We start from the raw sequence: 25,346 nt of genomic DNA, 5'->3' as shown, positions 1-25,346 counted from the left end.
ACCGCTGTATATTCCATTGCATTTTCTGTACCTTTTCTTAACCCACTCCTGCTATAGCGCAAATTGCGCTGCAGTATGTATAAATAAATAAATAAATAAATAAATAAATAAATAAATATCGAGTCTGAGCGCATCCCGCTGCGCGTCAGACGACAACGCCCCATGAAAAAAAAAGTGCGGGGCGAAGGGTGAACGATAGCATGCCGCAGCAAAGCCTGACCCGACACACAACGGCACATGCTTGCGAGGCAAAGCGTACCGTATCAGAAGGTGACGCGACTGGCCGCAATGTTCAGTTTAAGGAGAGAGTTACAGCTCTGCGGGTTTACGGGCCAACCGGCCCAGTTGGGGAGCGGAGGCGCCATGTGCGGTAGGGGCGGCCAGCGTGTGTTTACAGAGCGGGCCGCTCGCTGGTCTCGTCTCCCCAGCAGAGCGCGCGCAGCGGACCAGCGTTGTTGAGAAACAAGCATGGCGACCACCCGCAAGAACGGCGGAATGTCGTCAGCGTCGTCTTCAAACGCGGCGTTGGCTCACCTGCAGGCGAAAAAGCCTTAGAGGTGTTTCACCACTTAAGAGGACTTCTGCATCCTGCGAGAGGTTTCAGCAACGAGGCCGTTTCATGACGATTTGAGGTGGATGACCGTGATCGAGTACCTGAAGCGAGCGTACAGATCTTTTCATAAAAAGTCCAACCTTGTTCGACAGATGGCACAGCAAAGTGCTCCGCTTTAATCCGCTTGAATTCGCTCGACCGAGCCAAGAATCGCTGAGCTAAAACGCTTCGCGCTCCACTGCCGTCTCCGCTCGCCCGCTGGGCCCGTAAAGCCGCTAAGCTATAACTATTAGATAGCTATAGCTCAGCGAGCCAGCGTAGACGCCACTGCGCATGTTGTATCGTGCATGCGCACTGGCGTCTACGCTGGCCCGCCGAGCTACAAAACACCTCGCGTTCGTCGTCACGGGGCGTTTCGCTCTGAAATGATAGCGGGGCCCTGCGCACCCGCTCGGTTTCGATACTGCCTGGATTTACCGTTGAAATTCAATGATAAATTTGCGATCTTCCAGATCCTTAAAAAACGAGCGCGCATTTAGATGTGACTGCCTTCAATTTCGCCATTTAAACAACTGCCCCTAAGGCACTAATAGTAGTAAGTGAAGTAAGTATGCGTTATTTCTACAGAACAGTATAGTATTACGGAGGGAAAGTAGGGGAAAAAAAACTATGCTCGTGGCAGCTTGACCAGCTACTACTGTAGTACCAGTAAAAGAAAAGGAGCAGCAGAGCTGATATACAGTTTTTCTACTTGCTTACAATTCAAGCTCCCCAAGAGACCATGCATAAACATCACAGATGAGAAAAAGCAAGGCGAGATGCAAAAAAAAAAAAAAGAAAATCAAGCACAACATTTCAATGCACTTGCTATAAAATTTCGATGAAAGTTCATAAACACTGTCAATAAAAATGTAATTAATAAATTCTTGTTAATTAGTATTTTCAGAGTAACTTGAGCAGCGGCGAAGTATTCGGCGTCGCCGTAGAGCTCGTTCGCGAGGATGACAGCCCCCCCTCCCCCCCCCCCCATCACGGTCCGTAGCGTTTCTATATATAAAAAAAATCTGGATTGTGTAAAAAGAAAAAAAAATAGCCTGTATAAGTAAATGCTGTGGATGTGTCACGCTCGTTGCAGTGCAACATGCAGGACGTTGCGGTCCAGACAAAAAACGATAAGCGAAATCTAGATTGAAAGCTAAATCACACACACACAAAAAAAAATCCGCCTTTCCACATCCAATGTGCAGTCGAACAAGCAACGCCAGTTCCGGCATGTGGGATAATCAACAGCGCTTCACGAAGCGTCAGGATGGTGCGTCAAACAATGCTTATCGCAGCCAGAACTGGTTCCACGCGCGAGGAGCGCAACACTCACCGAAAACGACAGCAGCGGCCTCAAATCAGACGACGTGGCGGCGGGAGGCTCGGGCCCCGCAGGATGCGACCGCCAGGGAGTGGGCTCATTTTGGACGTCCGGCGCTCACACCTGCAAGAGGAAGCGTCTCATCAGCCCCACAGTGCGGCACGTTCCCCGAACGCGAGCGTAACCCAAGAACAGATCACGTAAAACGAAACACGCTTGCATGTACACAGCAAGGCTATGAGCAGGCAACTTCGGCGAAGCGAGGCAAGCGTAGAATGAGCAGCACAGCCGTTTGATACACGAGCGAACAATCGAAGTAACCATTCGCGAGGACCGGACACATTCTTCACTTTCTAACATATAGTCACGTACACAGTATACGGAAGTGATTGCTTTATTTATGAGAGAAAAAAAGCAAGGAAAGGAAATTACTGCTAACCACACTGAAACGTCCTAGCTTTCATGACTAGACACATGATCGACTGGCAGTCAGCGGTGGGGGTAGGGGTGGCAAAGGCTTGGGAGAAATAATAGAGTGAAAGAATGAAGCTATCTACATGACGAATAACGCAACTACATCAGAGTGTATCCATAGTGCGCTGGTAATGTCCCTTCGTCGAAAGTGTTAGTCAACCGGACCCGCACACCGGAACCGTTTAGTACACGCGTTCACGTAAAGCAACCGGGTTGCGAGGCCCCAACTGCTCGCGATTATCACAAAGTTAATGGAAAAGGGCTCGCGAACATGCTCGCGTAGACATGCTCGCGAACGTAACGAGCATGTCTACCGTGAACTCTTGTGCACGCCTGTCGCGCGTATCGCGAGGGCGCGTGCGAGCGGCAACGTCTCCTGAACGCGATGCAAAGTGTCTGCAAGGCGTCCGTCACAGCGTGCCAGATATTGACGGTTCCAAAAAAGATCCTTGATTGGGCACGACACCGCGCTTCAGTTTCTCCACAGTGATTCCCATTCAGGTGTGCCCCGAGTGTGGCTAAAGTGTTCACATAACCCACTCGTACGAGACCACTCCCATATATGTTCCGTATGCGCGAACGGCGCGCTCTGCTACCGACAGCGAACTATGCCCTCAAGTTTGCTGCGATGACAGCAGCAAACTTAAGCGAAAGCATCGGCGGTAAAGTATAAACAGAAAGGCAGCAACGCCATGCTGCAACGTCATCTCTTAATGAACGGTTAAAGAAGGACGTTGGCTCAGAACAGCTTTCTAATTAACACGCGCTGCCACATGAAACAGTTTGCTCTACGCATTGCAGGGGGTAACCCTTTGCGCAGAGGCACGCGAAAGACGTCGCAAGAGAACTCCGCGGCGAAGCGGAAATGTCTAGCGCTGCAAGATGTATTACGTCTTCTGCATAGGAGAGATAGCGACCGCACTGTCAGAAACGTCGACAGTCTCGAGGACGTCACTAACATTTTCGCGCAGATTAAGTCGGCCAACAAGCAGAAGACAGCGCTCCGGCAAAACCACCAACCGCATGTTACGAAAGTTCAGATGTAATTTGGCCTGCGGATACGCTTGAAAACAGGGGCAAGTCGAAACATAAGAATGTGGTCATTGCATTAGCTATTTTGCTTGACTTCTGCCTTCAAATATGTCGAAAGTACCAAATGTTATGGCGGTTATACTCTGCTAATTGTCTTACGTCCCAGTTACTGCAGGCTGCAGATCACCTAGTACCATTACCATCATAAAATAAAGTCAAAATTTGATCTACGTACCAACTGTACTTTGTTTATTCAGGGGTTATGTTTCAATATACAAATACATTTTATATAGCGCATGCGCCCCGTTTTCCACTATCTGAGGCGCCGGCTGAAAAGTATGAAGCCGCGTGAGAAGAAAAAAAAATCATCTCCACCCAATCCAATCACTTCTTTTGAACCATGCGAAACCCTTACCCGCACAAGATACGGCGGCCCTTTCACTGCGAGTCCTGCTCTGCGGCTAGCGATAGCGCGAAATGGAGCTGGGCCCCAAAGGAAGAGCGGCAGGGCGCCCGGAGCGAGACTCTCCTCTGTCGAAGAGGCGACTGCAACCGAGTGATCGCTATTACCATAATAAAATATCAGCAACGAAGGAGACAACGGAGAGAGGGCACCGAGTTAACGAATGCGTCCACGCGGAACCAAAGAGGGAAACTTCCGCGAGTTCGTCGGCAGTCTGAACTCTCGACGACAGAACGTGTAATCGGAGATGACACGGCATGCAATCACGACAGCAAAGGCAGGAGATGGCCAGCAACATCCAAGCACTGCCCTCCGTAAAGGGGGCTCCAGAACTGGGAATGAGGGACGGCGTGAAAGCTGGAAGTGAACAAGACGAAGGGAAGAGAGCGCCGGGCGCACGGCGGTAACAAGGGAAAATTTGTAGCAGCGAAGCAGCGCCGCCATCTCCCCCTGCACCTCCCTTTTTTTATCCCTCTCTTTATTTCAGAGTAGAATTGTTGGAGCGAGCAGCCCAGCAAAAGGGACTAACTTCTGGCGGGTCGTAATTAATGCGAGGCTGGCAATCAGCGGGGCAGGGAGCCAGCAAAGGGCCAGTCCGCAGGACAACAAATGGGATGGCCCGTTCCCAAAGAAAGTTTAAAATTTTCAGAAAGCAAAGTTGAAAACGGCGAGTCCGTACCTCGTAAATAGTGCGGCGCGGTGCACTGGAAGACAGCAGCGAAGAGCACAAGCGACACCATGTGACGAAGAGCGATGCAGCGAGCACAGTTGAACTGCCACCCATGGCAGAGCCAACGCTGGTGGTCACAGGCGGCGGCGGTGCCCGTAAACGCGCGCAAACGCCCACCAGCGTTGCTATTTTGAACACTATCAAATTCCGCCATGTTGGAGTTATGGGCCAATCAGAGAGACCGTACGTAGCAACCCTGTCAGCCAATCAGAGCTGGCAAGATATCGAATTTGACAATATCGCGCAATTTGACAATGTCCAGAACAGTATACCCCGGAAATCGGGAGGGACGCGAAAGTTGTATATCGAGACAATCGTCACTGCGGCACATCCTCTGCAGTGTTTCCAAAAACACACGTCACTACGTGGGCCCTTCCATGTCAACAAGTGATCAGATCCGAATGCCTGGATCTCGCTCTCAAATATTTGCATTTCGCCGCCGCTCCGGGGAGCAATCGCCAGATCGGCACGACACACGATAGCGCAGTTACGGAACATTATTCTTACACAGGTTCACCCTATACTCTCTTACAACATCACATCCATGTGCAACATCGTCGATATACCGGGTGTTTCAGCGAACACTTCCAACATTTTTATTGCGATGGCGATCATATGGACACTCAAAGCACATTTCTGCCATCGTCGTCGCCGTGATGTTCCGTATAAAGTCCAAACACGATAACATAGTCGCCGCGCGCCGTATACGTGCAAGCGAAAGCTTGCGAGGGTCAGCCTACAATCGCGGCTCAATCTGGCGCGCGCGAGGGAGGAAGGCACGGGGTGGAAGCGCACCGTCCTCTTCTGCGTGCAAAGCACGGAAGGGGGGGTCTATTCCGGCGGCGGTAGGCGGCACGGCGCGACCACGCGGCAGCCGTATCTTCGAAAAGATCTGCGCTGTCGACAAAGTGCGGGCCCGCGCGGGCCTCATCTTCAAAACGATCTGCGATGTGGACACGCATATATTGGGGGCGAGCTCCACCACTGGAAAATCTGGCGTCGCCGTCGGCGTGACGTGGCATGAGGAATCACGTGGACACCGCGGCCGCGTCGGCAGCTTCGGAAGCGCCGAAGCGAGCTGGAAACGAAAGTTTAAAGACCCAGCTGCGCTGCGGTTCCGAATAACTGGTGAGGCTTTAACGCCCTGGGTGTCTGCTTGACAACATCTGAAAGTACAGCAATAGGTAGTGGCTGCCTATGGAGGTGCGCAGCATGGTAGGCTACTGCTCGGTGCCGCAGTGCCGGACGTACGCAACGGAGCCCGGTGTCAGCCTTATTCATACGTAGCCGCAGGACAAGGAGTTGCGTGAAGCTTGGCTCGCGAAACGTGGACCCAGCAGACAGCCATCGGCTGCAACTCGGGTATGCAGCAAGCACAGCCGCGAGGAAGATTTCTGCTACAGCGCCGGGACTGCGATGTTCGGTGAGTAGCAGAAAACGCGTACTGAGACGCTCGCCCGCGCCCGCTGCCCGGCTAATGCCATGACGGTTTGGTCTATGAACTTGTTGATGCTACATACTGGCAAGTTCACTGGAACGGAAAGGGAGCGTTAAGACGCACATTAAAAAAAGGCATGGCATATGGTCATGTTTGTGTTATGAATTAATGCACTGGCTTACGAATAAGAAGCAGAGGGAAATCGCACGCTGAGAAGACCGATAAACATACAGTGCGGCGCAACTTTAGAAATATTGAAATGTCCAAGAATTTAGAAGACAAAAAAAGATTGAATTCTCGCGACGGCACATCACAGTCGCCGTAGGCGTCGAAGTCTATATAACGAAATTATTTTGAACAGTTCTGATAGCGTCCACGCAACAATGGTAGCTAGTGTACTGCCAAGTGCTCAGATGCTGCGGCCTAAAGCTCACGGCACGGTGCGAAAACGCGTTCACAGCGAAAGCAAAACATTGTGCGCGGACATGCATGCAGACGCGCAGTCGGTCGCTGCGAACCTGTGCGATTGCTGCATTGAGGCTTCTTTCTGTTATGCTCCATTTCGTTATACAGACAACCCACTATAAAAACATATTTAACATAGTTTCAGCGTTTGCCTATCTTTCACGCAAGAAGCCGGTTCGGGAGACTCCATCGCAGCGACCGCGCGCAGTGGCGTTGACTGTGCATATTCGGTAATGAGATAGCGTCTGTAAACGATTCTGCGCTTCAGTTTGCCCAAGATTATTATATCGACAGTCAGAAACTTCCCTCGTTTTGAGAGTACTTACATGAATGTCCAGGAGGGCTGCCGCGTGGTGTGTTTATTGAACGCCCTAAGTGAAACCTATCAGGAGCGCGCTGCGTGATCCCTGATACTACGCAAGGGAGGCGCTTTCGACAGATGGCGACTCCGTAAGTCCTCGGCCCCAATAGTGCATGCGCGAGTGCCTGTAGTTTCATATGCGCTGTGCATTCGACGCTCAGTTCGCGTTGAAGCGAGAGACACGAATGCGAATTCGCTCGCGATAGCACTAATTAAGTTAAAACTTAATTAACGAATACTTGTCATTAGTCAATTGTGCATTTAAATTTTTCGTGCAAGTAATGTCGGCCTCTTCGAGTAGACCAGCTCATGGACTAAAATTGTGCTATCAGCCACAGGCAATATTAAAAAATGTTTGAAAGTGTTCGCTGGAACCCCCAGTATAACGGAATAATCATGTAACTGCAGCGGTAACGAGCGGTTAGCGAGAAAAAGAGGCGCTTTATATTGCGGAACAACCGAATAGAACTCGTCTATGAGAACGTCGAAAATGCACAGATAGGAGGAAAGTTCACTGTTAAGTAAATGCCGCTTCTTAATGCGAAGTGAACAAGCCTGCTCAGCTACGTTCTAAAAACAAACTCAGTGGTTTATCATAGTACCTGCGTCTTTTGGCGTGCGTGTACGCTAATATGCGTTTTCGTTATACCAAATCTCTCCAGTTTGCGTACAGTGGAGCGGCTGGAGACACGCCAGCGTAGACCTATAAGTGGTTGCTAGAATGTGTAGATAAGAGCGCCGACGAGCTGTAGCGACACCTTAGTGCGTTTAATCAAAGTACGCAAAACGTTCATTACTACGAGGGCGAATCAGAAAGTCATTGCCCCTCTTTTTTATTAGCAAGAATAAGGTATATACAAGTAATTAGAGGTATACGTACTATTCTACGTACCTTATTCCACATAGCCCCCACACCAGTTCAGAACCCCCCCCCCCCCCCCCATGTGTCCCATCGCAGCACTAAATTTGTCCCAGCGCAGTCGTCAAACAGCAACGCACGCGGCTTCCCTGAACGCTCATTGTCATGCAAGTCTTCACGGCCTTTTGCGAACTCAACACCATCACCTCACACTTCTCAAAGCGAGCCACCTCGCCCCACACGTGGGCTGCATTTCCCTGTGGATTTCGATGGGCGTTCGTCCCTTGCACCATAGAAAACGAATAGCACTTCGTTGCTCGTACGCCGTGGACGTGTGACGCACAACCGCCACCTTCGGATGCGTTGGATGGACGTCCCCTTTGGAACGGGGCAGTGGGTTGCGCCACCAAGCTCTTGCTATTATACTGCCTAGCGCCGTGCCGCGGAGCTACCAGCAGATAAGGCCAGACCGGTCCAAGAAAGGTCCACCGCTGGGAATGGATCATTTACAGTCGTAATTTGGCTAAAAAACAAGAAAGAGGGGCAAAGACTTTCTGATTCGCCTTGTTATGATCAATTGCGCTTCGCTTAGCTGCTGGCGTAAGACGGAAGCAGACAGAAACAGAGCAGATGAGATATTTTCTACGTAGATCCCTCCACAGCAACCCATACATTCAGAGAACGGAATAGAAGAATCGTACAACACAAGAATGTCTCTAGAGCGTTCCAGTTGATTACACCGTCGAGAATGTCACCACGAGCGCTGCTGTCCATATATATCTCCCTCGGTACTCTGGTATTGATGGTATTCTGGTGCATAAGTACGTCTCTGCTACGCTAAAGGTCTGTAACAAACCATTTCTATTTTTCCACGTATCACCGCAAGTGGCTCCGACATGAAGTGAATGCCTGTTGGCCGCCCGTATGCCAGATAATTATCATGGCAAATGCATACTTAATACAATGTGTCGCTTGTTGATTACTAATAAAATGGACATGCCATATAGCGTCTGCCATCAACAACTGCGACTGTATACGGTGCTGAAACACCGGCTCCGCAGGCCTGGAATCTTGCGCAAAAAAACAAAGGCGCGATGCATCGAAGGCAAGAAAAGGAGGAGGGGTCAATAGCTAACGAAATTGCCCGTTGCAAGAACGGTGAAACGAAGGATCTGCAATTTCGATACTGCCCAGCTATAGGGCCAGCATAACCAGTCAGTTCGCTGAAATCGCTGCCACGGTGCAACGGAGCGGCGAGTCCCTGAAATGCCTTTATCATTCGAAGAGCTTTTTTTTTCTTTTTCGTTTTCGCCATAGATCTTATGATTACGAAACCAACTTTCGTAATGCTGTCAGCTGCCTACGACGTCAACGATACTGTCGCAATTCGGTTAAGAACTATAAAAAGCTCCGGCGCACTATAGCCGCCGGAAACAGCCCGAAGAATGCAAGAACGTTTATATGACTTAAAGGCCAAAAACAAACGTAACACTCCTGAGATCGAAGGAAGACTTCCGCAGCTGCATTTCAAACGACATTATATTTCGACGAGAAAATAAGAAGTGGCTGCGACTGCGTATGCGGACACGTCAGTTTCACAGCTTGATATACATATACCGGGTGTTGCTACGGAGACGAAGCAATATTTCAAAATAGCCGCTTCGAAATAATAGGACGGTTCCTTCGGATACATGCTGTCAGGGATGGCTAGCATGGGCTGACGGGTGATACGTGGTAATTAGTTGCTGATTAACAAACATTTATTAATTAACTTTTAAAATTTTACTTCAGCGGGCTCATCGTAGTAGGCAAATCGACGAGAGGTCTCCGTATAAGCAATGTCAACTTTTGGATCTAGAAAATTGCAATTACCCGCGGAGCTGTGGCACGACGAAATTCCGCTATGAGAGCGCGCGAAACCGAAACTGGGAAGCCGCAGCGAGCGCAAAGCCGCGCCCCACGAGAAGACGCTCCGCTAATTACGTCACCCAGCAATTGGGCCGTCAGCGCGCTGACGGCCCAATCTGACTGAATATGTGCGTCGTCGGTCTGACAAGTGGACTCGCAGCAATGCAAGCATCTACTCTTTTGTCTTCAACACATTATGTATACGTTCATCGTCGCCACATAGTGCTCCGCGCGGCTAATACGACACTTGTAGCAATGAGTAAATACCGCACCCGTCGTTGTATTCACATCCAGCGAAATTCAGGAGACCGAACATCGACTTCTGTGAACCTGAACAGAGGCCAGAATGTACCCATACTGAAAGCGGCCACAACGTTTCCGAGTGTACCCACGTTGAGCAATGACTACTAATGGTTTATACCTGTTTAAAAAACACTTGCTGGTTCTCTGCGCGGTAAACGTCACAGAATTGACGAATGACTGCCACACCTGCGAAAAACGACCCGCACACAGTTATGTCTGACTAAACGCTGCTAGTATCGCATGCACTGACAAATCGAACTTCCAGATTGGATAGCACCTTGAAAAGTGGCTCAAAAACAACGGAAAGACATAAGTTCAAATCGGGCAAAAAGAAAAAGATAACCCGGCCAATGTTTATATCACAAATAGGACGAATAGTACTACAATTATGCATGTACTGTTTTAGCAAGCAAAAGCAGAGTAACGCTATACTATAAAACCTGGAAAGATTTCAAAGGGTAATATTTTGGCGGCAGCGTGGCGCAACCAGCGGTAGTTTTATTTTCTGAGCAGCGCTAGGTCGATGAGTTAGTTAACCATCGATTATCCCATAGCCAAACCAGCTGCCTAACGGAGACTCGCCTAGCCGCCAAATATATTATACGTAATATTGCAAATACACGCACGCACACGCGGACACACACGCACAGTCAGGATACTACCCTAACTACACCTCCCTAGGCCATAGAGCCATCCTGCGCAATAAAGTTTTACTCACTCACTGACACAGTCAGGAATTAGAACGTGCCATGTCATCATACACGCTTGTGACTCTGGTGCACATCTATGTGAAGAAGACACACCTATCAAATTTGCCAAGGCTTTGCTACAGAACTCTCTATTAACAGGGATATATTCCGCTTGTACTATATTCCGTGTACTAAGAAAAAATTAGGTCAGGCATATCCTCCGAGAACGGCAAGGTTTCTTGGAAATTAATACAAAAACACTGATCGCAGTGCACATCGTTATAGGTGTGTGTTGTTTTATTAGAGAGGGGGATTGTGAAGAGGAAAAAGGCGCTATTTTCTGCAACCTTTGAGGGAGCACGGTTCAGCATCTGCGTGTGTTTTAACTGTATGCGCGCGCCCACTGCCCTACACACAGAGAGACAAAGCTCACCGAAGAGGGAGCCTACGTGCAGCTGAATAAACAATAACAAAAAAAATGTGCACATTGAACTACAGGCACACACACAAAACGTGAACTTGCAGAATTGTCAGCCGTCCTCCAGGCAGGACTCGGTGCAGGCTACGTTGCATTGGCGAACGAGTGACGCGCAAAGCAGGCCTACGCTGGCGGTTCTCAGCGCCGAGCGCGAGTCAAAGGAAGCAGAGCAGCTGCGAAAACCCACAAAGGCCGCGTCTTGGACACAGGGCACTGTTGAAAAAAACCATCAATCCGGAAAGGAGCCGAACGAGGGATATGGCGGAACGGCCACTGCGTATACGGCGCGCACGCACATGATTGCGGATCGAAGCTTCGAGCAGAGAAATGGTGGCAAAAGCTCGCAGCCATGTCGCCGTGCGGCACGCATTAGCGCCGACGTTATGCGTATCGAACACCTTGGCGGCGCGCTCGCCTTTGCGGCTCGACACATGTGCACATACACACGCCTGGGATGGGTGGCGCCATCGGCCACGCCCGAGAACCCGGTCCGGAAAGAAAGAACACCCTCTGAGCCGGGAATCTGCAAGTCGTGAATCGTCACCTATTAGCTAGACTTGCAAATGCGACGCGACATTTGCAAGTCCGGCCAGCCCTATATGAACGCACAGCATTTTCTGGGCCGAGAGAACAAAGAAACCGAGACCAATTGAGCGCGCTTCGCGAGGTCGCACAAATAAGCCCAACTTCACTCCCTTCACTCCTTTGGCGCGCTAGCTTACTTACGCGCGCGGCCTATACATACCGCTCACAGGCGTTAGAGCTAGCGAGTAGCGAGTTTCCTCGAAGCACCACGTGTTCTGAACAGCGCCACCATCGCTAGTGAAACGTTCTGCGCGCAAAACTTGGCAATCGGAGCGCCTCACATGCTGCCAATTCAAAGTCCGTTCTTCCGACTCGTCTGAATCACGATGACCAGCACAGCGTTATATCCCCTAGCGCTTCATGGAACTGAATTCTTGATTTTACGTGCCAAAACCACCATCTGATTACGAGGCGCCGCACGCAGTAGTAGGGCTCTCCGGATTAATTTTGTTAACCTGGGGCACTTCGACGTGCACCTAAATCAAAGTACAGGAACGTTCTTGCATATCGTCCACATCGACATATGCGGCCGGGATTGAACACGCGTGCTGCAGCTTAGCAGCGCAACGCCACAGCCATATGGGCTACCGCGTCCGGTCTAGTATTCCATTGCTTACTGTGCTGTGTAAGCAAAAAAGTTAAAGTGCACGCGCCAATCTTTCGCGCGTGCATAAAGCTTCGGTCAGTTTAATATCAATGGGATTAACCAGCGTCTACAAAGGAGGCGAAGCACATGTACTTAGATGAAAAGGCAGGAAATACAAGACGAAAAAGGGCGGCGTACAAGGGACTGACTTTAGTAAAAGCAAAGCATAGAAATGAAAAGAATCAGGTTCATTCATCCTTATACATGAGGATTAAAACAGTCTGTCCAGCTTACAGCTAAGGCGTCAAAGACGGGCACAAAGGACGACGGCTAGCGCGAAATGACTGCTCGCGAAAGACGGCCTTGCACAAGATGGTTTTAAAAAAAATAAACAGGAAACCCTCCACACATCCGATTTGCATGTGGGCACGGGCTGTCTCAATATCAGCGTGCACCCGATCGGCAGCTGGCAGCATGAAAACGGTGCAGAGTAAATTGTCACTATGATACATAAAGCGCTGTATTGCGGCTGACCGACACTGCAGGCGCCTGCGACCCGTGCCGAGCGCCCGGCAGCCATCAAGCGGGCCAACATGCCCGCCGGTTCCGGAAATCATCGGCCGGCCGCAGCGTGCTCTCGCAACCTGATGCGGACGTGCGCACGCAATATCCCGCCGGTGTCGACAAGTGTCGACGCCGCAAGCCCCAAGGCAGCCGCGGTGGAACAGCTCCTCCGAACTCGAAAACTATTGTTTCCAAAAGACGATCTAAAGAAGCGTCGTCCTCCACGGACAAGTCTTCGTGCGAACATCCAAAAAGCGACAATCGTGGCCAGTGTAATGCCGAGCGGAAATCACACGAACGGACGTGGCGGGGGGAGAAGGAAGGGGCGGGTCCGCTATATATCCAGTCGGCAAGGAGAAAACGGAGGAACCGCAGGAGACGTTATAAGGTGCGGACAAACGGAAGATAACTTCTGGCACGTGACTCTACTGTCGTCTGAACAACAAGGAGACCGCACAGCGGGCCCTCAACAACAAACGTCTAGTGCGTCGGGGCGCTGCCCACATACTTGCTCAGAGCTGAGCCAATCAAGTGTACGTGCTCGTAGAATGCCGATCACGGGCAGGCGTGACGCCGCGCACCCAACCAGCGCAGCGGCTACGCGCTTACTAAGCAGCTCGGGGCTTGCGGGCGCTGCAGCACATGCGAGAGGCACGAGAACCACACAAAAAGAGAAGCGCCACGTAAGTCGGGAAATTTCGTCGCTCACGAACTCTGCGCATAGTCGTCTCTTCTTGCCCCGCAGAAACACCGATTTTCAATCAGTGATAAAACAATGCAAGACGTGTGCAGAAGAAGCCGTTTTATAACGACGCCATAGCTAATAGCCGACAACATTGCTTTTTCAAGGGTCTACAGCGGCATGCGGCCAAACGTATTCAAAACATACAGAAACATCCGATGCACACGTCACCTACTATACAGAGGCTGCAGCACGCGAATTAAGACGTTCGTGTTAATGCGCGACCGTCGCTCCGCGATGTAGGCAACTAGCTCCCCCGCACGCACAAGTGCGCTGGGGCGAAGAATGCTTGGGGGGACTGCAGGAGACCGTTGCCAGATGGCAATGCTCTGCTACGCAACGATGGCGCGAAGGAAGGCCGCCAATGCGTTCGCGAAAGAATATCCGACCAATGCTCAAATGGGTCTACCCGGAACGGCCTCGCGCCGCAAAGAAGTTCGCGCAGGTTTTGACGATCCATGTCGAGCCAGCCTCCTCAATAGTTTGGCAGGGCTTCGTCCCTCCCAACATAGAGCCAGTGTAACTTTTAGTGCGGCAAGTACCGATGCTAACCCAACCTGCTTCTTAGCCCAGCAATACCGTCTATGCACACGTCGCATCGTTTCACGACACAATATGAACGTGCCAAGTTCTACGAAGAGCGCAGGTCCTTCGCGAATGCACTCCTGAGATGTCTGGTTTTTGCGAAATTCCCAGAGAAGGCGCATTTTCGGCCATGTCGGCGCGGTGTTTCCTTTCTCCTTCCCTAGTTGTCGGTGTCCATGCAGAAGTGGCCACGATATCAGCGCATAATTTAGAGTGTTGGAGTAGTCGAGCGAACGTTCTCACCAAAGAAGTTAAACGTGCAGGTAATTTTCAGATGTCATTAAAACTGCATTTTCTTGACTTTCTCCTACGTTTATTACATTCATCGCGTGCTTTCCTGGTGCATTTTCCTTTACTTGTAATTATGCCGTTTGCATCTTGAAGGTTCTTTGCATTGTATTCCCTCCTTTGATGTAACGTGCTTATTCTTGCTTAGTATTGTATTGCTTAGTACTGTATTGCCTTGCTTCCTCTTCCTCTACATAGTTTTATCATAGATCGCAGCTTGTCTCGTGCTAGAAATCCAAATGCATTTCTTCAAGTTTTACTCTCTACTGTATGCAATAAATGAACTTTAATATATCCGCAGGAGCTGACCAGGAAGCTTTTTTTAATGTAAATCTTGGAGGCATTGTAACCGTTGGAAACGATTACGAAGTAAAATTTCCGAACTGAAGGAGCAGCGCCGGAAGGTAGGGAGAGCTGAATAAGAAACAGAAAAAAAATCTACGAAAGGAAACTAAACGATACTATGTGCGAAAAAAGTCGACTCATTATGCAGGAGACGCGGAGCTCATCTGCTAGACCATGTATTAGAGAGAAATAGAAAACCGCACAATTTACGGCTGCGTTTTGAAAGGCGCCAAGCGTGAACTGTGGAAAATATGAGTGAATATCCAGAGACACAGAGGGGCCGGACTTGAAAAAACACGCGGCGCGACAGAGAACAAAGCTGTACCAAGCTCGTCGAATGAAAAAGCCATCAACGATGTTTGAAGGACGCGGGCAACTGAAAAAAAGAAGAAAAAAACGCACCGTTTTCTGCCCAGAGGTATTACATTTGGAGCGGCTTTCCTTCATCACGTTCTTTCTCAGCATTCGCACTCCCCCCACCCCCTATCCTTTTCTGCATGAGCACCGTCGCCAGGGCACTGGCTCATTTTGAAACGTCGTCGTCCATAAAGCGATACTTCTCACGCGAACGTGAATTGAATCTCCCTGGTAAACGAAGTGCTACGCACCATTTTTCCCATTCGAAACAAATTAGACGCATTAAGAAAAAAAAAACAATGAACGATGTCTTCACCTACAAGAGACCCACCATATAAACAACGGGAGGAAAAAAAATACAAAGCGGGACGCAAAATAATGATAAATTGAGGACGGTAGCCTAAAGACCTCGCGCGCACACACGCACAGCTCCCTGAAGGGACTGCTGCCTCCGCGTTTGTAAAAAAAGAAAAAAACGTGGAACAGAACTTGAAGAGTCGACCGCACTCGACGAGAGGGGTGGAACCAGCGCCCGACGCTCGCGCCGCGGCAAAGAACAAACGCTCCTCGTCGCTTCATAAAGGCACGACACTCAGAGCGACCGTCGCTACCCGGGCACTAGGCTAAGACGATCTCAATGGTTCGTTCTCCAGCAGGACGTGCGCCAAAGAAACATTCAGGTAAAAATAGAGAAGCCCGAGTACGCGTGGCGCTGGCAAAAACGGCAGCTGTTCTCAACGGCCGGGGAGTATCGGCAAAGCACGAGCGCCCAGACAATAGAACGGAGCGGGAGAGGGGACGCGCACAGGAACTGCCCAAACGGCGCCAGCAGATGCTGATGCCCCCCCCCCCCTCCAGCACACACACACACACACACACACACACACACACACACACACACACACACACACACACACACACACACACACACACACACACACACACACACACACACACACACACGCACGCACGCACGCACGCACGCACGCACGCACGCGCGCGCGCACAGGCATATCATTATCAAAATGACGCATATACGATTTCAGCGGCGGCTATACATCACCCAAGGGTAATCACCCCTGACATGACTTGAGGGAGTACCAGGGGTGAGTAAATTCGAGCGTTTCAGCTCTACCCGCAAATTTCTTACTGTTTGCGGTTTACCGGGAGAGGCGTAAGGCAGCAACAACTGGTAGCGACATCTTGTGAATCAGATATTAATGAGAAGCTAATAGTGCAATCGCATACCATACCACATTGTATGCTTAACTGCTAGTGTCCGACGAAAGCACCGGCGTCCCAGTTACATCAATAACGAAAACGCTGTTTTATGCATCGAAGCACAAGCACACAACTGGAACACCAATGCATTTCGCCGAGTAACTTGAAAATTAATATCTCGAAACTGGTGCAGTCCAGAAAATTCGTTCCAAAGTGGATCCTCCTTGCGAACTTACTAGTTACGATTCGAAGATTAAAATATGTGCCATAAAATGATTAATTAAATGTTCATTAGCGCAATTATGCGAATTATTTCATTAATATTTTCGATTTCTCGTAAAAGCAATGGCCGCCTCACCGAGTAATTTAGATCAAGGGCTAGAATTTTGGTATTTGTCGCGGGCAATCTTGAAAGATTCTATGCAAAAAAAAAAAAAAATGAACACTGTAGTACGTATACACAAACCCCTCCCCCTTCCCTTCAGCGAGTTGTCTTTTTCCACTGTTTTATTTCCCTTTTCTACACCTTATAGCTTCAAGAATAATTCATTTCCCCTCTGCTTTCCCCGATTTCATTGCATTCATGTGGTCGTAACCAAAAATTAAAAATAAAAATAAGAGCCCCTTGGTTGCCATCATTCCTCTCGCTTCCTCGTCTGTATACTAGATGTATTTGTTTTACGAATTGACAAACTCAAACTGAAACGAACCAAGCCGCAACAGGGCGAAAGGATGGGAGCAAGTGAGGGCCCACAGTGGAATCTGGCGGCATCGCGACTACTTCCACGTCCAGCCATTGGTGCGTCATACGGTGGAACTCTACGTCCGGTCGCCGAACAGTACACGGTCTTCCGAATTGCGACTCGAAACTTCTACACAGCATCCGCAATGTTCGGCATTTGCCTGGCCGCACGGCAGTGTAACTAAATGTGTGGCGTTCGGTAAAGAAATGAAGCGAGACATGCAGCCGTTAGCGTGTGCATGAGTTCGAACAACCCGTGACAACAGAGAAGGAAATCGCGCAACCCCTCGCCTACTTCGCATCGCACAACCACTAATTAGGGAAGCGTTCGAATACAAATGCGGAGTCAGAAATCATTCGCACGCCCAGTTTTGCTCCCAATATAACATCCCAGCAGGGCAGAGCTTAGCAGGAAGATGGAGACATGAATGACCAACGGTGGCGGAAAAAAAAAAAAAAAGCCTTTCGGAGCCAACGTTTGAACAAGAGGACTCGTCCTGACGAACACAAGTCCCCGTGTCGAAACATTGGCTTCAGAGACGTCCCTCGTTCGACCACTACCGATCATTCAAATAGTTGTTTATAGGAGGAGGAGGAGGAGGAGGAGGAGGAGGAGTGCATTGTTAAAAGAAACAGATTCAGAGAAAAGAATGGTGGTACTGCTTGAATGCTTTGCACTGCGAAGGAAGCGTATATTTTTTTTTCTCTTTCAATTTGTGTCAAACTATGATAAAGCACTCGCCAGCATGTATCTCCTGAATAAGAACAGCAGTGAAGCGCGCAACGCATCGGCCGAACAAGGTCGGACGCACCGCGGCCCATATTTCTTTCGTCGGCGAAGTCTCCTATCCGCCTGCCAACAGCGCGTTGGTTATTCCTCCATCTTCCCGTTCGTCGTTTGAGTGCGAAGATGTGGCCACCGCTGCATAGTGCAAGACCATAACGGCGGCAGAAGCAGGGGGCGGAGGGCGATACCCCCGAGTCCGTTGCTGTCCACGAAGCCGTACGCGAAGACTTTCACGAGCAAGATCGCCAACGAGCCGACCCAGAAGCGCAGATTTCCCTCACACTCTCGCAAAAAAAAAAAAAAGAAAGAAAAAAAAAAACGGCCGCCTTCGCGCTAGACGCACGATCATCACCCACCCGTCTTGATTTCGTTTCGGCCGGGTCTCGTCGGTCGGTATAGACATACAGAGCGCCACAGCATGCGCGCACCTGCGCCACTTTAACGCTTCCACACATATGCATTTCGGACCCAAGTATCCTCAATTATCTGCGTCAAGCACCGATAGTACAGCCACGGGTTTTGCTGGATCAATGCGAAGGGTACTCGTATATTATTTCTAATTATTTCAGGCAGAATACTACCGTTTGTAGAGGATCGTTCGTGCATTTACGTCTCAGCAGACACTCGGGGGGAAAAAAATTCATGATTTGTGCACGTCTTATATGGTGCTTCAGTCATACATGTACAGCGAATGCCAATCCGGGTGGTAAGAAATACTCCTCCCCCCAGACCCCTAAAACGAGAAGTTCATTAATAAGCTAATTAAAAGAGCGAAAATCGTAGTCGCACAACTTTTAGGCATATTACACGCTAATGACCTTGGACCGACTGACTAAGCGGGTTGAGCGGCGTAGACAGGCCTTTCATTGACGTTTAGGAGTTAGTCTGGATAAGTATCCTAAATCATGTGCCCTGAAGCGTATATCATACAAATATTACGCATTCACTATAATAGATATATATATATATATATATATATATATATATATATATATATATATATATATATATATATATATATATATATATATATATATACGGTGATTATTGGCTAATAACGCCTAAGGCTTCCGTAAACGTATTACACTGCTCATGAAAAGCAGCTCCCCAATATTCGTTGTTTCTTCAGCGACAGTTTCCATTAAATATATGAGATTCTAACACAAATCAAAAGTTCTGCTGGATTAACGCGGATGCCAAAAGGTGTGCGACAATCGTAAATACGTGCTTTATTTCACCAGTTAAGGTTTAATTATTTTATCGCACCCATTCACACTCACAAATTGCAGATTGTCGTTGTGTGAAGAAGGACCACACTTAGTAGGTATGCATTGGGGTTATACTTCATTATCATCGTCAGCCTGTATTTATGTCTACTGCATGATTTAGGTTGGTCCCAGCGATCTTCCTTACCGCTGTCTTGCGCTAGCCGATTTCTACATGCGCCTGCGAAATTTCCTTATTTCATCACCCATCTCATTCTCTGCCCTTCTCGACTGCGCTTCCCTTCCTTTGGCACCCATTCTGCAACTATAATGATCCAACGGCCATCTGCCCGCCGCATTACATGGCCTACCCAGCCACATTTCTTCCCCTTAATATCAACTAGAATATCAGCCACCCCCGTCGTTTGCTCCCTTAATCCCCATCGCCCTATTCGTGTCTCTTAGCGTTGCCCCTCACATTTTTCGTTCCATCGCTCGTTGCGCAGTCCTCAACTTCTTCTCAAGCTTCCTTGTTAACCTCAAAGTTTCTACCCCGTATGTTAGTACCGGTAGAATGCAATGATAGTACACTTTTCAAGGATAGCGGTAAGCTCCCGGTGATGATTTAGTAATGCCTGCTGCATGCGGCAACCCATTTTTATTCTGCTGTACATTTCGTTCTCATGATCAGGGTCCCCTGTGAGTAATGAGCCTAGATAAACATAATCCTGCAGATTCTAGAGGCTGACTGCCGATCATGAATTCTTGTTCTCTTGCCATGCTATTCGAAATTACCTTTTGTCTTCTGCAGATTAATCTTCAACCCAACTCTTACACTTTGTTGCTTAAGATACTCAATCATCTATTGCAATTCGTCCCAAGTGTTGCTGAACAGGGCAATGTCATCTGCAAACCGAATGCTGCTGAGATATTCGCCATTGATCCTCACTCCTAAGCTTTCTCAGTCTAATAGCTTGAATACTAAGTAAGCATGCAGTGAAAAACATTGGAGCGATTGTGTCTCCTTGACTGATCCCTTCCTTGATAGGTATTCCACTTTTCTTGTGGAGAATTAAGGTAGCAGTGTGTAGTCTGTAAATATTTCCCAAAATATTCACGTATGGTTCATGTACTGCTTGATTACGCAAAGCTTCCATCATTGCTGGCATCCTACTAAATAAAATGTCCTTTCATAATTTATTAAAGCCATATATAGAGGTTGGTTGTATTCTGCAGATTTCTCAGTTCACTGATTGATGACCATATAGTTATACTTATTTCCCAACATAGCAATCCTTAAGCAATTAATGCGGCACAAAGCTACCTGTCCTACTTAGTATAGGCATACCTTGGCGCTTGACCGGACTCATCTCCGGAACTTGGAAATGTACGCTCAATTTAATCATTAAAAAGTTACTTCACGAAATGTTCTTGATTAAATGTTTTATCGCTGATTATCGCACAGTACTTAATGCCCGGTACGCTTGGCTCACCCAAGGTATAATCATCTATAGAGGGCTCCCAGCCATGTTTGCACGCTCCTTTTCTTCATCCCCAAACAATTTCTCCAACGCCCAAGCCTGACGTGTCTGAAACCCACAGCTCGAAACCTTTGGGGACATAAGTATATTAACCTAGCAGAAGGACGCTCTCGCGACACATTAATGGGTCGAAGTAAACCGAGGACTAAAAGCAGTATAGCTGTCCGCCGGTTCTCAGGCGAGCGTGAACTCCCTTCGGCGGGCACTTAATGCAGTAACCACAACTGACACTGCGGACCACGCACGGCCCGCAATGTTGACTATACTGGATCTCCACAACAGGGCGTAGGCTGCCGCCGCCGCCAACGGCCCCGCATCATCTCCCCGCTCCTCTGCGCACTCTTCGCAGCTCGAGCAGCGTCGTACACCCGAGCCGTCGATAATTCTCTTCGTGTTTTCATTTCCTCTTTGCCCCCCCCCCCCCCCCGCTATCTTCGGCTGTCGTTCGCACCACTTCACTGAATATCGACGCAGCATGAGGAACATGGCGCTCCACGGTGACAGCGTGCGCGTACCCTTGGCGAACGGCGCGGATGGCAGGGCACGGGCGCCTTGAATACTGCAGCAGCCACATGCCCCAGCAAGCCGCCGCAGCCTGGCAGCAGCGAGTTCTTCTGCGCCGATGCTCGGTGTATAGCAGCACGCCTGTACACGCTGCCTCCGCACTACCGAAGCGTCGTGGAAGAAGCGAGGAATGGCCGCTCAACAAAATGTGCGCACGTCAAACGACTTGGAAATCTCTACGAAGAGAGTTTTAAAGGAAAAAAAAAAGGAGGTCGAGCCACCATCGTGCAGCGTAACTACGGGCTTTAAGCCAAGAGGAGGTCGGAATAAAGCAAAAGCTAAACGAGACGAGAAGAACCCGGTTATGCAGAACAAGGCGCCAACAAGACCTCACAATGATGTGCACCTCCGCACCGAGACAAAACCTAAACCAAAGCGCATTACAACAAAGCGGACGAATACCAGAAAGGGGGAGGGAACTTAATGACCACGACGACGAAAAGAAGCGTGGCTAGCCTAAATTTGACTGCTCTGCTCTCAATGTCGAGCTGAATGAGAAGTCGTGTGTGAAATGATACATCCAAGACGCTCTCTGTCTTCCCTCCCCCGGCGTTAAACCCTTAAAAAGTCGCACAACCAATAACGAACGCTGCGCTACGCTCAACCCCAACCGTGCATTGATCCAACGGGTGCGCGCCCCATTGTTCTCGGCGCGTCAGCGTGTTCTCAGCGTACCGGAGCTCGCTTCACACTCTTTCAGCCCCGTGGCCGCCGACGACGAACAGCGCGTTTTTCCAGCACCGTAGGAAAACGCCGTCCCGGCAACAAGAGCAAGAGAGGGTAAAGCGAGCACTAAACCTGCAATGAGCCCCCTCACCGCACCACGTGACTGTTTTCCATCACTCTGGGGCTAACGCTCCCGACCCCTTAATTCTCTGTCACGGCTGCTCATCCTCGCGTCCATTACCCGACATATACTGAAAAGAATAAGCACAGACTCTCGATAAGCAGCCAAAAATCGTGGCGTACGAGCCGAAAACAGATGGAACAGCTCTGGGAAGAGCCAGTCCATTTTCGGCCACAGTGTTCCACGTCCGCGAACAAAGGGTCTCCACCTCCGAGCAAATGGAAGGCTTCCTAATGAAAGACGACGGTCGTGGCTCTCTACGCACGCACACGGCACGGCGCGCCAGAGACGAAAGCCGCGGGCTAGCGCGCGTTCTTCGCCAAGAACGTGACCGGTCAACCGAGATCGGCTGCTCCAGTTCGGCATCGGTGTACGTCTCCTTGTTCTGGCACGCCCGCGAAGCTCGGATGTGAAGAGTGCGCCTCGCTAGCTTATTCGGCCGCAGGAAGACATTCAACAAAAGCGCAATTCTTGGTGCTACACGACAGTGTCGCACGCAAGCCGCGAATTTTAACGTGCTCCGTCTGTGACTGCTTCGATGTCAGATGTGTAAAGGTCAACGGGCTATCACTGTGCTGTGTTCGGCGGTGAAAATAAACTATCGGAAGCGAATGCGAAGTGCATCTTCCGCCGCGGCGACTCCGTGGACTCCGCCGCTGCGGTTGCAGACAAGCGTCGGCTTTGAACTGCCAGCATAAACATAAAACCCTTGACGTCATCAACTGTCGCGTTTATGTTCAGAAGATTCTGATTTCAGTAGCGCAGGGCGACGAACTCAGCACCCGTGCTCAAACTCGAAAATATGAATGAAAGGAGCGTATTCGAGTCGATCAACTAGTGCGAATGAAAGAACTATTTCTTCATGCACGCACATTAAAGTTATTCTGTTCAAATGTGTTCTAAGATTATTGCGCTTCGCAACCAACGTTCTATGGAAGTTGAGCGAGACCGAACATATTATGGAAACACTACGTGCCGACCGAGAAAATACATGTGTGTTATTTTTCGCTCTGTAAACAAAGCCATGCCCCTACTGTGTGCCGGCTGCCCTAGCTAGTTCAGATGGGCTCTCCCCGTGAAGCCGAATCTCGCCGGCAAGCTGCCTGGCCGACGCCGCGCACCACGTGCTGTTTATTACTTCAGAAAATAAAGTTGCTGGTGCAGAGAGTAGTAGTTCGTATTTGAGCTCTCTCGTGTCCGCGAGGTGCCCTTGCACAGGCACCACGCGAGACCTAAATGCGCATACTTTTTCAACGCACCGCGTGCGTCTGGTTGGTCGCGGCATATTCGCGGCCACTGTCACAAGGTCGCTCTATCCAGTACTGCACGTTCACAGCCCTTCCGGTAGAGTTATATTAGAGTTTTTTATTTCATAAAGCTTGATGCCCGGGTGCACGGTAAACAAAGCTTGGAAAATTGTACCGCGAAAATTTTACGAGCACGAAAGGCAGCAGAACGTCTCCTCGGAGCTTCGCTATAATTACCTGGATTGGAATGTACTATCGTGAGCATAATGAGCGGTAAGACGCGAAGGCGTGGCAAATAGCCTCGAAACTGAATTAGAGCGTACGCGGATGGCGCTTTCGAACACAGAGGGGAGAGGAGGACGCTCTTCCGCTAACTGTTGGCACTCCCACCGCACCTGTGTTTGTCGAAAACGGCAACTTGCGGCACTTCACTGGCCGCCGATAGCCGATAAGACGGTTACGTGCGCAGTTACAGCGAGTCAGTTTTTTTTTTCAGTCATGCTTTTTTCTTCATTGTTTTTTTTTTTTCTTACGAGAGCGCAGCTCTTAGGCGCCCGTTCCTGCTCATTTTGTGAATTTCTTAGACTTTGCCAGTGAACTGCTATTTCCTCCTTTACTGCGATGGAGATGGAGTCTCACGCGCGTCCGCCGGACTCGGCAGTGGCCGCGGCGGCTGCCTCCAGGAAGCGCAACGGCACCGAGAGCGACACTGACAGCGACGACACCATGCAGTACTATGTCAACAGTGAAGATTCTTGTGACGACAGCTTCGAGCTGGTGCGGAGTCGTAAAGCAAAGCGAAGATTTCTCAGCGCATCATCGAATTCGAGTGAGTCCACCGTGAGATCTTCGCGGGATACCGAGGAGCTCACCATCCTGTTCTCGCCAGTTCTCGCCACTGACAACCTGAGACGCCTCAACAGGCAAGCCGTGTCTTCACATCTAGAGGCGCTGGTTCCAAACGAAATCAAAGACATCAGAGTGAACACCCGTAAGAACGTGCTAGCGATTGACGTAGAACACGCGGCTGCGTTGGATTCCTTGCGCAAGGTCACGGAACTTGGCGGGATGAAAGTCCGCCCTTATATTCCGCTGGGCAAACAAGTCCGTACTGGCGTAATTTACGATGTTGACGAGACCATTGTCGACTCCGATCTGTCAATCTTAATCAAGCCAGCTACGGAAAACACCATCATCACGAACGCGTTTCGTCTCGGCACGTCACGGTGTGTGAAGATCATATTTAAGGGCGAATCCCTCCCATCGCATGTAAAAGTGGGCCACTTCCGACACGAAGTTCGCCCCCTTTATACCAAAACCGCTGCAGTGCTGGAAGTGCATGAAGCTTGGCCATGTGAGTAATGTGTGCAATAACACTACCGTCTGTTCTCGCTGCACTGGGCCGCACACCACAAACACGTGCGAGGCCAGTGTGCTGAAGTGCACAAACTGCAGCGGCCCTCACGACGCATCTTCGAAGGAATGTCCTTTGATTCGAAAGGAAATGCAAATATTGAAGAAAGTGGTTAGAGACCACTCGTCTCACCGAGAAGCAGCAGCGTCTATTAAGCGACGATGATCACGTCGCCGACGTCGATCAAGAGCCTCCAAAGCCTCTGCAGAACGCCACACACGTATATTACCACCCACTCTTCCGCCCAGGCCAAACGCAGTCAGCTCAAAGGATAAAGGTGCATCGAACAGCACGGCTGCAGACGCGTGGCCTGCACTCCCGAGGCTACATGCCCCTGCTATGCGAAATGATATTTCTACAGCAGGGGACACTTCGTCTGTTCCTGATAAATTGGCGGACCAAGATCAACAAATTCTTGTTATGATCAGTTCTCTGGTGAGTGCTATTCGTGTTCTTCTGGACAAGCTACAGACACCAACAGCTCGAAGTGCATTGCAAGTGCTGGATGCCAGCAGTCCGGTTCTCGCGAGCCTTCCGAAGTCCAGTGCTTGAGAACTTCTACAGCAGAACCATGGCTCATCGACAGCAACAACGATCGTTCCGGGATGAT

The 25,346-nt window shown here is 49.7% G+C and overlaps 1 protein-coding gene across 4 annotated transcripts in view; it reads right to left on the bottom strand.

The window, feature by feature from the left end:
• Positions 1-25,346, bottom strand: part of MYPT-75D (Myosin phosphatase targeting subunit 75D) — a 426,156-nt gene that overhangs the window by 114,682 nt on the left and 286,128 nt on the right. For all 4 annotated transcript variants that reach the window (XM_075704069.1, XM_075704067.1, XM_075704076.1 and 1 more), the window contains one exon: positions 1,929-2,039. The gene's annotated coding sequence lies outside the window, so the exon portion shown is untranslated. The remainder of the gene's footprint in view (positions 1-1,928; positions 2,040-25,346) is intronic.

Source organism: Dermacentor variabilis, chromosome 1, assembly GCF_050947875.1.
Source record: "Dermacentor variabilis isolate Ectoservices chromosome 1, ASM5094787v1, whole genome shotgun sequence".
NCBI classification, from domain to species: Eukaryota; Metazoa; Arthropoda; class Arachnida; order Ixodida; family Ixodidae; genus Dermacentor; species Dermacentor variabilis.
The sequence above is the reverse complement of the archived record's forward strand: the minus strand, read 5'-3'. Positions and strand labels throughout refer to the sequence as shown.